The following is a 15,744-nucleotide window of genomic DNA, read 5'->3' as shown; positions in this document are numbered from 1 at the left end:
ACACTGTCACGGCCCCTCCTCTGATTAATTTGATCTCTAATTCTGCTTTTGTGACTCTATCTTTGGCTGTGAAAAATGGCTGTGTTTTTTGGGATTTGGTGTTCTAATATAAATATATATTGTGTTTTCGCTGTAAAACATTAAAAAAATTGGACACGATGGGTAGATCAACAAGATGTTTATCTTTCATTTGCTGTATTGGACTTGTTAATGTGTGAAAGTTAAATATTTCTAAAAAATATATTTTTTAAAAGGATTATTCAGCGGATTATTCAATGGAATGTTGGGTGGGGGGGTGGCGCTAGCGGAACACCTAGCCATAAGAAGTTTTAATTAACCTAGTTTGTATCTTCTCTCTGGTGACCCTTACGGGCTGTCTGCGAATGTTTCCTCTTAAATTGCTCCCCAGGTACCAGGGCTGCCGAGTTTGAGCTGGGGGACAGTCAGCTGGGGGACACGGGGCCACTACTAGGAGCCGGGACTGGTAATCCTTTTCTTTTTATTTTGGGGAACTTTGGATTGTTTTGAATATGTTTGGCCGAAATTTGGGACCCTCATTTTAAGGAGGGGGGTGTCACGGCCCCTCTGCATTGCAGGGGCGGTTCCTCCTGCAGGCAGAGGAGGGTCGTTAGTGATTGGAGCCACCTGGGCGCGGGGTATTTAAACTGCTTCACTAACCACTTGTCTCTCTTTCTGCTCCTCCAGGTATGATCCTGTTTGGCTTGTTCCTTTGTAGTTTTACGTAGTTTTCACTCAGTCATATTCACACACACAGATTCACGCATCCCTGCACTTTACATACACCCTACATTTGTCACATTCTGACCTTAGTTCCTTTGCTTTTGTCTTGTTTTAGTATGGTCAGGGCGTGAGTTGGGGTGGGCAGTCTATGTTTGTTTTTCTATGTTGGTTTTTGAGTTCGGCCTAGTATGGTTCTCAATCAGAGGTAGCTGTCAATTGTTGTCCCTGATTGAGAATCATACTTAGGTAGCCTGGGTTTCACTGGTTTGTGGGTGTTTGTTTCCGTGTGAGTGTTTGGGCCACACGGTACTGTTTCGGTTTTGTAAATTCTCGTTGTCATTTATTGTTTAGTGTTCTGTGTTTTAATTAAACATCATCATGAACACTTATCACGCTGCGCTTTGGTCCTCCTCTCTTTCTCCCGACGACAACCCTTACAACATTGATACTTTCACACCTCATTCCTTTTTCTTTGTTTAAAGTTAATAGTTTTTGGTTTATAATAAAGAACCTTTTTGATTGGCCTATACCTGTTGTTCGTGTCCCCTCATTTTTGCCTCAGGCTATGAGTCGGCCTGTGACAACACACACACACACACACACACACACACAAACACCGGCTTTGGTGTTAGAGTTATATTTTTTTAAATTATTTATAAAGAAATGAAGTCAGAAAAAAAGGAATGGAATAATAGAATAATAAAATTGTATGTAAGAACACTTCCAGTGTCAAGGAAATTAGATTCTTCTGAACAAGACAAGAGTATTACTGTTAGCATGATTTATAAAACTGTCAAAAAATCGCTGAAGTTTCCAAATGCACCTGTACAATCCACCCTCACCTCGATTCTCCTGAATCTCTTTGCCCATTATGCCTCTCAGGACCTGGCTACTGTATTTCTAACCCAGTGATAAGACTGGACAAACCTATAAGGAAGGGAGAAAGACAAATGCAAATCATTAATTGTACAGTGTAAAACAGACTGTCAGTTCCTTGTAAAATTACTGTAAACTAAATTCTTTACAAAACCGTTACAGCGTTGGCCTGGGGGTAGGTTTATGAAAGTCATAAATACCTCTCCCCCCCTTTTTCCTCTCTCTACCCTACTGATGTTACATTTGCAAACCCCTTGGTTAACATAGAGATTCTGGGAACATCAGAAGGTGGGGGAAAATGAACTATATCTGGTAATCTGACCAATTGAACATATGCGGTGGTATTTAATGAATATGATGTCAGTTCTGTTGTCATCTGAGACATTCTCATCAATGATAGGATGACAAACTCTAGTGGAAAGTCTGCACATTGTAGTTATTGGATTCACATGGAATTGTTCAATTGAAATGTTTGAATATACAATTATTGGTGAAAAGATTAAATGTTATTTTAGCTTCCAATTTAGAGATTTGGGTTTTCATAAGGTTAGAGCTCTGCTCAATCAGTGGCCCGCCCCTGTGAAGAGACATGGGTTATAACTTTTCAAACACACCCTTCTCGCTCCACTATATAAAGCCTTGACGAATATGTAACCTGTTCCGAGGATGTGAAGACGACGGTCCGTACGTTAAAAGGACTAACATGTCAACTACAGAACTAAGCCAACCTCAGCGTGAGCTTTGGTTGCAAATGGGATGAACTTTGAACTGTTATTCACTACAGAAGTGATATCTCCTAGCCGTTGAGTTAGCAACAGCAGCTGCAAACATGGGCTAGGAAAGAACAGAGCATTCTGTCTACCACACAACGACGTTACTACAACATATCCAATTTACCACCAGAGACATTCTTCAAAGGACAAAGGACTCGGTTGGGCAACACGGCCTTCCATCTACCACCAACCTAACGAAGCGCAGCTCAGAGTAAATATTTATTGCATTTTCCTTTTCCAAATGGGCGGTAATTTAGAATGCATAAGATTCTGTATTTACGATAGACATCGCTTCTCCCTTTGTTCCTCAGTCTTCCGGCTCTTTCACCCAAACCCAGCCCCTTTTCTTTGTGTAACCAGCTGACATATCTGTTCCGCCCGCTAGGGACGTTTTCCTTCATGATATAATTTGTAATCAAGGTATGATTTATTCTGTGTATATGTAATTCTGTGTGATTAGTTAGGTATTTAGTAAATAAATAATTAAACCCAATTTTGTATTGCTGATTCAACTTGTTAGCCAGGGTTTGTGAAGATTTACAACTTTCAGATAAGACTGAAATAAGGCGACGATTAATAGTGACTGCTATTGATGTAAAATATTACTAGGTCTTTAAGAGTTTATTCGGAAGATAACAGCTCTATAAATATTATTTTGTGGTGCCCGACTCTCTAGTTAATTACATTTACATGATTAGCTCAATCAGGTAATATTAATTACAGAGAAAGGATTTTATAGAATAGCATGTCATATCACTTAATGTGGCATAGCCAAAGACACGACAACAGTAATAACACCAGTAACTTCCCCTCTGTCCGTCTAATTTTCCTGAGAATGATGTATTTTTCTGCCAAGAGAAATAATGGGAGTTATTCCCCATGCCACACTTGTCCAGTGCTTCTTTTGTTTGTAGCCAGTGGCATACCCATCGGTGTGACGGCTGGTAAGTGATCACTATCATGGTCCAGTGTATTTGGAGACACCACTGGATTTTTAGCTGGCCTATTTCAAGTGATTTCATGGTTGCTACACCTTCAAGGTTTTTAATCTGAAATGCACCACTGTGTTTACACAAAAGCTCAAAATTAAAAGCATATCCCTTAAAATTTGCTTAATTTGATTTTCTTTCCCAACTTCGAAAGCCTTGCCTTAGGTCAACTGATCTACCACCCTCTATTGGAGAGCAACATCAGCATGTATTCTTATAATCACATGTGGTTAAAACCTAATTAGCATAGGCAATCAAGGAATAAATTGAGGGCTTTCAAATTGATTGGGAAAAAAACATACATTTCAAAATAAAGCAAGCGTGGCCATGTAAATACCATAGCTTATGTTACGTTTTCCTTGGAAAAGCGTAAGCGAATGAGTTGGAAACGATTCTGACTGAAAATGTGTGTTGGGAATAAGAGTGATGCATCAACAAACTCTCCTAGATATCCTCCACAATCAGATAAAATATCAATTAGGGGGGCTCAGCCTTACCCACTGTGGAATGATATGCAATGTTATGTCAAGAAGCAAGCACCAATCAGCCATTGCACCAGACTCCCTTTCCTCATCACAATTAGAGGGTACCGCATCAGTTAACCCACATACATATTCAAGCACATTATGTGGCAGATCCTCGTCTTGATGCAACGCCTTGTGGGGGGGTGTCTCAGAGCATGTGAAGTAGAGGAAGAGGGTGGAGAGAGGAAAACGGGCATCACACCCTAAATCGACATTGCAGCCAAAGTACCCAGAGTCCTCAGTGTTATCCCAGAGAGAGGGGGGGTAGAAATAGAGAGAGTTGGTGGGGAGATACGTAGAGAGAGTGAGAGAGAAAGAGAGAGAAAGCAAGAGAGAGGGGGCAGGAGAAATACATTGAGAAAGAAAGAGAGAGTTGGTGTTTGCAGGCCAGACCTATTAGAGATGACACAGGACTCTGATGGGTGTCACCTCACTCTCCCTCCAACATGGCCCCGGCCCCTGCTAATGAAACCAGAGCAACCACTCGGCACAGCAAGGCCTTTGATATCATCTGCCGAGGCATTTTAAGATGGAATTATGTTAATTGTGCCTAATAAATCCACCTGTTCCCCTCCTTCTTCCCTTCCACCACCATACTCTCAGTCAGTGGGCTGAGCTGTGCCTGAAACCCCTTGGACGGAAGCCAGCCAGGGAGCAGGGAGAGACGCAGTGTAAAGAAAGAAGGCTGTGCAAAAAGGAGCCACAAATATATGCACACACACACATACTCACACACACACCACGTTAATTATTTGTTTTATAAATATGCAATAACGCCAGCTCCTGGAGCATTACAGATACATCTAACTGCTACAGATTTCCAGATTCCGTCAGCGTGAGTAATCAAGGATTTCATTGTAACTTCTTTCAGTAATACTTATTCTTCAGGAACGTCTTAGTAATGTCCTCATTGGCTGCATTACTATAATATCTACTGCAAGTAATACGAGCCAGTTGATCTCTAGGAATAAAGCCTTTTCTGTATTGTTCTGTGTGGAAGTCTAATCCTGATCGTCCATGTCTGAGCATGGCCATGACAGACACTGGAGACCAGTCATGAGCCCTGTCCTCTATTCTCACCCAATCTATCTGCTCCACAATAAAATCCAGTCCTTTATGTCTGCAGCCCTCCACTTCCCCTCTCATCATTCAGCCTGAGCCCAGATAAAGGGTTTTACATGGGAGATTATGGAAGCTGGAGAACAAGAAGATAACAGAGACCCACTGTGATTAGAACATGTTTCTGATTCTAAATCAGAATAGAGCATGGGCAATTTAAGAGATTACAAAGTAGAAATATTCAACATACTTCTTTTTATTTCTTATTAAAGTACGTAGTGGTTCATTTAAGTGCAGAGAACATACGCACTGGCCACAGACGTCTAGTTTTAATTTACATTTTGGTTGAGTTGTCAACTAACACGAATTCAATGTGAAATCAATAACAAATGTCACCATGTCATTAGATTTATGTAAAACGTTTGGTGATAAAATAACTACATTCCTTAATTAAGGTGATTGCTTTTTTCAAATCTAATACGTTTTTCACATTGATTCAATGTAATCACATTGCATTTTTTTGGTTGAAATGATGTGGAAACAATGTTGATTCAACCAGCTTTTGCCCAGTGGTTACTGTATGAATGCCAACAGTCAGTTTATTGTGTTATAGTGGATGAGCTGTAGGCATAGAAAAGTAGGGTTGTTGGTAACATTGATCATTGAATCAATTTTAAAAAACACTATAGGAGGTTTGTTTGAAGTATTTACCTGGCTGTGTTACCTGGCTGTGTTAGCTGGCTGTGTTACCTGGCTGTGTTAGCTGGCTGTGTTAGCTGGCTGTGTTAGCTGGCTGTGTTTGTATTTGTATTTGTATTTTTATTTATCAAGGATTCCCATTAGTTCCTGCCAAGGCAGCAGTTACTCTTCCTGGGTTCCAAACACAGTAAGACACATCACACAAAACAAAAGATAAAACAGTACATCATATAACATTATTACACCACAACATATCTACAATACAAAATGTTTAATACCACCATACAACAATATTACAACGTACGTTGGTGTAGAGAGTGTGTGCTAGCGTGTGTCTACGTGTGTCTGTTCCTGTGTGTGTGTCTGTTCCTGAGTGTGTGTCTCTTCACTGTCCCCGCTGTTCCATAAGGTGTATTTGTATCTGTTTTTTAAATCGGATTCTTCTACTTGAATCAGTTACCTGATGTGGAATAGAGTTCCATGTAGTCATGGCTCTATGTAGTAATGTGCACCTCCCATAGTCTGTTCTGGACTTGGGGACTGTGAAGAGACCTCTGGTGGTATGACTTGTGGGGTATGCATTGATGTCCGAGCTGATTGCTAGTAATTAAAATAGACACATTGGTGCATTCAGCATGTCACCACTTCTTACAAAAACAAGTTGTGATGAAGTCAATCTCTCCTCTACTTTGAGCCATGAGAGATTTACATGCATATTATTAATGTTAGCTCTCTGTGTACATTTAAGGGCCAGCCGTGCTGCCCTGTTCTGAGTCAATTGTAATTTTCCTAGGTCCCTCTTTATGGCACCTGACCACACGACTGAACAGTAGTCCAGGTGCGACAAAACTAGGGCCTGTAGGACCTGCCTTGTTGATGGTGTTGTTTTAAGAAGGTAGAGCAGCACTTTATTATGGACAGACTTCTCCCCATCTTAGCTACTGTTGCATCAACATGTTTTGATGAAGGAAGTTTACAATCCAGGGTTACTCCAAGCAGTTTAGTCAGGTCAACTTGCTAAATTTACACATTATTTTATAGCAATATTTAGTTGAGGTTTAGTGTACGACTTATCCCAAATACAATGCTTTTAATTTTTTTTTAAATATTTATTGCTAACCTATTCCTTGACACCCATTCGGAAACGAAAGCCAGTGAAATGAAAGCTTTACTCAAACCAGTGGCATATCATTAGTAAAGATTGAAAAAAGGCTTAGACAGCTGCCCTGGGGAATTCCTGATTCTACCTGGATTATGTTGGAGAGGCTTCCATTAAAGAACACCCTCTGTCTTCTGTTAGAGAGGTAACTCTTTATCCTCAATATACTGTAGCAGGAGGTGTAAAGCCATAACACGTAACTTTTTCCAGCAGCAGACTATGATCCATAATGTTAATAAAAGTCACACTGAATTCTAACAAAACAGCTCCCACAATCTTTTTATCATCAATTTCTCTCAGCCAATCATCAGTCATTTGTGTAACTGCCATGCTTGTTTTATGTCCTTCCCTATTAGCGTGCTGAAAGTCTGTTGTAAATTTGTTTCCAGTAAAATGGTATTGAGATTTTGGTTAAACACTATTTTTCCCAAAAGTTTACTAGAGGTTGGTAACTGGCTGATTGGTTGGTTATTTGAGCCAGTAAAGGAGACAAAAATAATAGCTAAATTTAATGAGCTAGCTAACTAACGTTAGCCAACTTGTGGATAGCTCTAGCTAATGGTACAATTGTACATCATTACATTTACTTAACAAAGGCTATAAAACATGTCCACACACACAACAGCTGTTAGATACATCTACCCGACAGTTAGCTAGCTAGAGCTGAACTGGCTGTGGTAGCTACTAGCTAGCCAACTATCTGATAGTAGTTCATTCACTTCGGTGAAGAGGGGATGAAACCTTAGCTAACGTTACATGTCAGTTACAGTACTGGCACTGCACTGGGAATGTTTTTTTTCTTCTGTCAAACAGCAATTACCTTGACAACTACATCAGTCAACTAAAGAGTAGCCAGTTTCTGTTCTTCTTGCTTTTACAACTTGGAGAAAAAGCGCAACACACACATAGACAGCAGATGCCTTTGCTCTTGTGCTGGTCCTACATGCCAGCCTTTCAGCAGCATTGCCTTCACACAGCCTATCCACACGCTCTGTGGTGTCGCTGCGGTCATAAATCCAGCTGAATGAAACCACAAAACAGTCTACCCAACCGCTCTGTGGCGTCAGCATGGTCCTAAAGCAGTGAAAGTTGCGTCCCTGCTCTCACCCACTATTGCCTGACACCATATGAGTCAGTCAGCACCTCAGGCCCACTGGCTTTCATGGTGTCTGAAACTGGGAGAGAGGTAGAGAGAAGGGGAAAGAGAGAGGGAGAGAGATTGGGAAAGCTATATAGAGACAGAATAAGAAAAAGAGAAGAAGGTGAAGAATATAGAGAGAGATCCCAATAGTCTCTCAGATCAAGTCCATGGAGCTCCATGTAAGCTCCATGGAGCTCCATGTAAGAGATGAGGCAGAGGGCAAACATCCACTCAGAGTCACCCCAGGCAGTGGCTGAGACGTCAGGGTGAGAATACAAAACCACAGGGCGTCCGTCTGGACCCGGAGGAACATAGGGGGGAATACATTGAGGGGGTTGGAAAACAGTGTTGTGGTGTGTGAGCGGTGCCTAAAAACAAAATTCTGAAGAGGGCGAAGGTTGCAATAGATGCTCTTGGTAGACGAAAGCTTGCGATTGGTTTCAAACACACACACACACACACACACACATGTTTGTTGCACTATCCTTGTGGAGGACAAACATTTGATTCCCATTCAAAATCCTATTTTCCCTAACTCTTAATCTAACCTCAACCTTAACCCAAAACCCTAAACCTAACCCTAACCCTAATTCCAACCCTAATCCAACCCTAAAATACCCTTTTTTCTTTTGTGGACTGGCGGACTGAAAAGAAAGAAAGGGGGATACCTACAACTGAAATTCAACTGAAACGAGTCTTCCGCATTTACCCCCTCTGAATCAGAGAGGTGCAGGTGGCTGCCTTAATCAACATCATTGGCACCTGGGGTGTTGGTGTTACATTCTGGTCTGTTTAACCTGTTGTTGTGCTTGTATCCACCCCCCACCAGGTGTCTCCTATCTTCCCCCATTATCCCCTATGTATTTGTACCTGCCTGACTCTGATTTGGATTACGACTCTTTGCCTGCCTTGACTTACAAATTTGCCAGCCCCTTGAACTATAATAAAATCTGAGAATCGTACTATCCGCCTCCTGTGTCTGCATCTGGTTCTTAGCCTGAGCCGTGAAACGGGGGGAGTAGTTGTTTGACTGCCTTGCTCAAGGGCAGAATGGCAGTGTTTTCTACCTTGCTGGATTAGGGATTTGAACTAGGGTCCTTTTGGTTACTGGCCCAACGCTCTTAACCACTAGGCTACCTGCTACCCCCCTTGTCCCCACTTGTCCAAATGTTCCTTGTTTTACTGTCCTTGTGAGGACTTCTTGTCCCCACAAGGATAGTAAAACCAAAAATACACACACACTCAAACGCATGGAGAGACATGTCCATGTGGGTTAGGTAGAGGGTATGGGATGGTATGGTGGTGTCACTACAGTCTGTCACTACAGCCCAGCAGGAGTCTGACTCTGGGCTCTGTAAGCAGGCGTAATTACTGAGACAGTGTGTGTTACTGAGGCTGAGTGTGTTACTGAGGCTGAGTGTGTTATTGGGGCTGAGTGTGTTATTGGGGATGAGTGTGTTACTGGGGCTGAGTGTGTTACTGAGTCAGTGTGTGTTACTGAGGCAATGTGTGTTACTGAGGCAATGTGTGTTACTGAGGCAATGTGTGTTACTGAGTCAGTGTGTGTTACTGAGGTTGTGTGTGTATTCAGTCTCCCTGGATAGTTGTAATGCTGCAGTATCATCTCAATGTCTCTCCCTCTGCCTCTCCCTCTCCCTTTCTCTTTCCCTCTCCCTTTCCCTTTCCCTTTCCCTTTCCCTTTCCCTTTCCCTTTCCCTTTCCCTTTCCCTCTGCCTTTGCCTCTGCCTCTGCATCTGCCTCTGCCTCTGCCTCTCCCTCTCCCTCTGCCTCTGCCTCTGCCTCTGCCTCTCCCTCTCCCTCTCCCTCCCTCCCTCTCCCTCTCCCTCTCCCTCTGCCTCTGCCTCTGCCTCTCTGCCTCTGCCTCTGCCTCTGCCTCTGCCTCTGCCTCTCCCTCCCCTCTGCCTCTCCCTCTGCCTCTGCCTCTGCCTCTGCCTCTTCCTCTGCCTCTCCCTCTGCCTCTGCCTCTGCCTCTGCCTCTGCCTCTGCCTCTGCCTCTGCCTCTGCCTCTGCCTCTGCCTCTGCCTCTGCCTCTGCCTCTGCCTCTCCCTCTGCCTTTGCCTCTGCCTCTGCCTCTGCCTCTGCCTCTCCCTCTGCCTCTGCCTCTGCCTCTGCCTCTGCCTCTGCCTCTGCCTCTGCCTCTGCCTCTGCCTCTGCCTCTCCCTCTGCCTCTGCCTCTGCCTCTGCCTCTCCCTTTGCCTCTCTTTCACCATGAACATGACAGTGAATAAATGTCCAGTATTAACAGTAGCATTAGAATGAGGTTCAATGACCAACACTGACCCATAAAGTTTTAATGACATTAATCTTTCCAACTGCCAGGGATACATCTGTTTACTTCCGACAGGAAGTAGAAAAGAGAGAATGATTCAGATATGCATCTCTGCTCCTATTCCTGTCCAGTTGTTGTTTTAACATTGTCAAGAGCAAATTCATCATTAGGACCATAATATTCTGTCAGATTTGATTTCTATTTGCTTTCCCTAGCGAGAGTGACACAGAGATATTGAAGGAAAGTGTATCACCCACTCCACAACACAACAGTACAAACTAATATCCTGCTGATTGCACCTCATATCTGTATTGGAGCCTGAAGTAAAGTCTCCGGTGCAAGGGGACACATAATGTATAGGAACTGACAGTAACCAGGGTGGGCAGAGAGCACTCCTGGGAGTTATGACAAATATGATATGACAGATGAGATACTATCTATGTCATCTATACTAATTCATCGTAAAACATAATGATTATCCCTCATTTAATATACAAAAATTCAGAGTTACTGAAGAGGTACTGTGTTTTGTTTGCTATTAGCAAGACACATTGTGTATGTTTGGATGTGGGGTAGAATACTAATGTATAGCACATAGTGGACCAATAATTGCTTTGTCAGGACTTTCACGGGGCAGTGGGCATTAGTTTGAAAAGAATCCATCGGTTTAATTATTTGTTTGTATTTCACAGAGAGAGAAACAATCCTTGTGGAAGGGGACAAACAACGTATTCTGCACAAAATCAGCAATAAATAAATGTAATTAAGCCTGCAGCAATTATTTAATTTATTTGATTGGCAACCTCTCATTAAAGCCCACTTAAGACAAACCATTTAATGTGAACCTACTGGAAGGATCTCTGTTTCTGTACACCCCAGCTCTTTCTCATTCCAGTAAGTGATCACAGCATGTAGTCATTCATTTACACTAGACAGACAGCCACACAGGACAGGACTACCACTCTCTCAGGCTGCTGTCTCCTGGTAGAATACAACACTACCTTCTGCCTTCTGTAGTGTTAAGGCCCTGGACATGTAATAAAAGGATGAAGACAGACTGTACCTTATACAAATATGGGATCTTAATTGGACCAGTTTCATCGCAGGAGTAAAATAATCCTGCAGCAGGAGTTGTACATTTGAATGTTGCAGTTGTAGGACGTTTACTTTGTCTGGTGCTTTAGCTTTTCTGTGAGCGAGAGAGTAACGATAGTGTTGGAGTCGTGCTTGGCCACGCAGTCATGGGTGAGCATGTTAAACAGGAGGGGTCTAAGTACACACCCCTGAGGGGCCCCCGTGTTGAGGGTCAGCATGGTAGATGAGTTGTTGCCTACCCTTACCACCTGGGGGCGGCCCGTCAGGTAGTCCAGGATCCAGTTACAGAACGAGGTGTTTAGTCCTAGGGTCCTTAGCTTATTGATGAGCTTTGTGGGTACTATGGTGTTGAACGCTGGGCTGTAGTCAATTAACAGCATTCTCACATATGTGTTCCTTTTGTCCAGGTGGGAAAGGGCAGTGTGAGGTGCGATTGAGATTGTGTCATCTGTGGATCTGTTGGGGCGGTATGCGAATTAGGGTGGGTCTAGGGTTTCCGGGATGATGGTGTTGATGTGAGCCATGACCAGCCTTTCAAAGCACTTCATGGCTACCGACGTGAGTGCTACAGGGTGGTAGTCATTTAGGCAGGTTACCTTCGCTTTATTGAGCACAGGGACTATGGTGGTCTGCTTGAAACATATAGGTATTACAGACTATGTCATGGAGAGGTTGAAAATGTCAGTGAAGACACTTGCCAGTTGGTCGAAGCAAGAGTAAAATGGATTTAGCCTGTCTGGTAGGCTCGTGTCACTGGGCTGCTCGCGGCTAGGTTTCGCTTTGTAAATGTTGCTCTTTGTTGTCACATGCAGTGTTGTGTTCCCCAAACACTGGATAGGCAGACAGGAATGTAATCCTATTGGAGCACCATTCCAGACACAAGGAGAAACAGAATGAACCAGAGAGCAGTTCTGCCAGCTCTAAAGTCTTCTTATGAACAAGAGGGCTGGATTACAGTAAGAGGCAGACAATTACACATACTCATCCAACAAACTCTCAAACAGAAGACCAACAAAACCAATACAATGCCTCTCAATATGTGGTATATGATAGGGTCCTCTGACTGTTATTGCCATAATACATTCTGGTGTTTACAGACCTTACCAACAAAGAGCCTCTGTTGTGCTTAGTGCTCAGAGGCTCACGGCTCCTCATCATTTCATTTAGATACAGCTACAGGCAAATTGTTTGTTTGCTAAATAATTTGACTGTATCTCTTTGATAGTAGCAGGTTATTAAAGCCAAATGGATGTTTGACATGTCGTAAGTGTTTCCAGTAGCATTTCTGCTGTAATGTTGTGATAGACAATTGTGAGTTAGTATGGATGTGTTTGACAAACCGTCTGACTAACTGAAGCCCTTTGAGGTAGAGAGAGGATGACAGGCTGCTCTCCTCCTCCAGAATCAAATAAAAACCATGTTCCGTGGCTTTTCTGGAGAACAGGTTAACTTTTCCCATTAATCATCTCTCATTAACATACAGTGCCTTGCGAAAGTATTCGGCCCCTTGAACTTTGCGACCTTTTGCCACATTTCAGGCTTCAAACATAAAGATATAAAACTGTATTTTTTTGTGAAGAATCAACAACAAGTGGGACACAATCACGAAGTGGAACGACATTTATTGGATATTTCAAACTTTTTTAACAAATCAAAAACTGAAAAATTGGGCTTGCAAAATTATTCCAATATTTCAAAGATTACTACCAAGAGGAGGACAAAAGAAACATGTTGTCTCTGTTCTGCCAAGGCATAAGCAGAGCTGTCAGGGTATGACAGGGAATAGTTAAGTCCTCCTCTACTTGAGAGGGGCACAATTGCGGTTTTGATCACCCCTGACTCCTGATTAGTGAAGAAGGCTGAGGGACAGTGGCACAGCCAGGGGCTCACTGATCACACAGATGCATTCTGGGCTGGGAGAAAAGACAGACAAGGCATAGTGCTTCTATCCATCTCTGGAAAGAGTCTAGTTTGTTTGGCACACAGACACTGCCTGAGGCCCAGACCTCCAGGAGTCAGCACTGACATTACCATGTACAGATGTAGGCTCTTCATTTGAGACATTTTGCTACTGCAGGAAAAGAATCCTGCAGCGACAGGAAATATGAATAATCATGTGGATTATAATTCATAGATAGTTTTATAGGGGTTGATACATTCTTCGTAAGGGAAAATCAAGTCTGAAATTTCAAAGTGGAAATTACAAACTTCAGAAGCCTTTTTAGACCTCAAATATACAACTTGTTTTAAAAGTCCTGCATTGCAGGAAAGTTCTCCTGCAATCGGGTGATCAAATTAAGATCCTACATCTGTACTGTATATCTCTGTCTTTATACATGAGGCAGCTAGCGCCAGGTCATGGTAAGTGAGATGAACATTCAAGTGTTGAATTCTGAGCAGGTCACAAATGCATGGATGTGAGATTGCTCCTAGAGAGAGTAAAAATCTTATGAATGGAAATAACAGTTAACAAATGTTTTTTCAGTGCAAGTAAACAGCATGTTCTACTGCTAAGCTGGCATCTTGTGCACATGTAATGCTGCGCCCATTCTGCACACATAGACCTATATGTTGATTCTTGTTTTACATATTCTCTCTAAACCCCTTGTTACTTGGCGCAGACTTGATTGATAAGAGTGTATTGGAAAAGCCATGCATCTGGGCCGACCTTTACAACATTGCAATAACTTTGATTCCTGCTTAAAGTCAATGAACACAAGAGAGAGGAAGGAATACGATACTTTTGGCCAGAAAAAGTGCAAATGAGGGAGGTGATATTTCTTAAAGCTTTGAACCCTGTCCAATAACATTGGATTCCAGTGACCTTTCCTAGCAGGGGATCTGTTCACTGAGGGGCTCCATGGATTAAGCACAGCATCATTAGAATGACCCATGCTGACAGATAGACTGCCCACATCGCAATGAAACCAAATACTACAGCACCTTATGGAGTGTGAAAGGTTAACCGAGTAGGCAAATAAGGAAAAGGAGTCGGAAGAATATGGAGTGTAGATAATGTATACATTCCAATCACACTGCATTGTTCCGACACTACACAGAGTCAACTACATTTCATGGGAGAGTCTCTTAGAGAACATTCACTTTTTTCAGAATTCATAAAATGATTCAGAACACTCCTTGGCTCCTTCGTAAAAGCAATTTGATATTAATAAAGGGACATATTCCATCTCCACCAGCCAGGTCCAGAGTTCCATGCCGTGCGGTCGGTGTCTGAGTCTTGTAGCCTGTTTAGCTTGCCTGGCGCTGGGGGAATAGCCCCTTATGGTGGGCCCATTAGTCAGAGCAGCGGAGCCACCCTGGCCATGTAAATGGCCATGTCAGAGGCCCAGTAATTGATATGGATGATTACAGGCCTCTCTCTGGCCCACAGGAATAAGGACCAGGAATATCCTGCTAATTGTCAGTGAAGGATTCAAACTGGCTGCAAGTCTACATTTTTCCACACTACTCCCAGTAGCCTCTTCTGCTCCAAAACACACTCCTCGGCCCTATAAACTGAGGATAATACTGCTACACCAATATTCTTAGAGTCTGACTCGAGCTGGAATGCGAAGGGGGAAAGTATGGTAGATTTAATGTAGAGAGTGAAGACCTCACCAACATCCTCTGTGCTCTTGGAAGATCATAAATCAAACTTTAGAAGTTACATTTTATTTTTCTATTTTGTTATTATTCTTATCGGCAGACTCAACAGCCTTGGTTTCTCAAATGACTACCTCGCCTGTTTCACCAACTACTCCTCAGATGGAGTTCAGTGTGTCAAATCGGAGGGCCTGTTGTCCAGACCTCTGGCAGTCTCTATGGGGGTACCACAGGGTTCAATTCTCAGGCCGACTCTTTTCTCTATATATATCAACAATGTTGCTCTTGCTGCAGGTGGTTCCTTGATCCACCTCTACACAGACGACACCATTCTGGATACATCTGGCCCTTCTTTGAACACTGTGTTAACAAACCTCCAAACAAGCTTCAATGCCATACAACACTCCTTTCGTGGCCTCCAACTGCTCTTAAACGCTAGTAAAACTAAATGCATGCTCTTCAACCGATCGCTGCCCGCACCTGCCCGCCCGACTAGCATCACTACACTGGATGGTTCTGACTTAGAATATGTGGACAACTACAAATACCTAGGTGTCTGGCTAGACTGTAAACTCTCCTTCCAGACTCACATCAAGCATCTCCAATCCAAAATTAAATCTAGAATCAGCTTCCTATTTCGCAACAAAGCCTCTAACACTCTACTCAGCAAACTGGATGCAGTCTATCACAGTGCCATCCGTTTTGTCATCAAAGCCCCATATACCACCCACCATTGCGACCTGTATGCTCTCGTCTGCTGGCCCTCGCTACATATTCGTCGCCAGACCCACTGGC

The sequence above is a fragment of the Oncorhynchus tshawytscha genome, linkage group LG13, assembly GCF_018296145.1.
Source record: "Oncorhynchus tshawytscha isolate Ot180627B linkage group LG13, Otsh_v2.0, whole genome shotgun sequence".
Taxonomy (NCBI): Eukaryota; Metazoa; Chordata; class Actinopteri; order Salmoniformes; family Salmonidae; genus Oncorhynchus; species Oncorhynchus tshawytscha.
This window is presented reverse-complemented; position numbering follows the sequence as displayed.